Source organism: Phoca vitulina, unplaced genomic scaffold, assembly GCF_004348235.1.
Source record: "Phoca vitulina isolate PV1807 unplaced genomic scaffold, GSC_HSeal_1.0 scaffold41, whole genome shotgun sequence".
NCBI classification, from domain to species: domain Eukaryota; kingdom Metazoa; phylum Chordata; class Mammalia; order Carnivora; family Phocidae; genus Phoca; species Phoca vitulina.
In genome coordinates this window covers 16,534,334-16,534,769 of record NW_022589744.1, presented here as the reverse complement: position 1 = coordinate 16,534,769, position 436 = coordinate 16,534,334, and the positions used below count along the sequence as shown (strand labels likewise).

Here is a 436-nt window from a genome sequence, read left to right as displayed (position 1 = left end):
GTGCGGGGCGCACAGGCGAGGACCCGGCTCCCCGGTCCATGCAGGGAAGCGAACCCACCCACCCCAAAGGAGCACCTGCTCAGCTTTCCTGGAAAAACGCCCCCTGCTGTTTGTTGTTTTCCTGTTTTCTTTTTGAAGCGCTTTTAAATAAAGATATAATAAAGAACTACCAAGAAACTCATAAACCTTTTCTGTGAATTCAGGGCAGTTCCCAAGACTCGAGTGACTTCCCCGAACTCGGGGTTTCCTTCCTGTCTAGGACCTGGGTGCGGATCCCGGAGCCTCCTTCCCGCAGCCTCCTCCCCTGGCCCCGCCCTCACGGAGCGCCGACTCCGCTCTCGGCCGGCAGCGCGCAAAGACCGCGGCAGCCGCCAGTGGCCGGAGCAGCGGCGCGCGGGGAGCCGGGGCGCAGGTGAGGGCGCGCGCGGGGAGCCGG

At 62.8% G+C, this 436-nt stretch overlaps 1 protein-coding gene across 4 annotated transcripts in view; it reads left to right on the top strand.

Annotated features, from left to right (window-relative positions):
- The first annotated feature begins 329 nt into the window (after window positions 1–329).
- SECTM1 (secreted and transmembrane 1) overlaps window positions 330–436 on the top strand; it is a 16,273-nt gene continuing 16,166 nt past the window's right edge. For 3 of the 4 annotated variants that reach the window (XM_032429754.1, XM_032429752.1, XM_032429751.1), the window contains exon 1: window positions 330–412. The gene's annotated coding sequence lies outside the window, so the exon portion shown is untranslated. The remainder of the gene's footprint in view (window positions 413–436) is intronic. The other variant, XM_032429753.1, reaches the window with a different exon arrangement.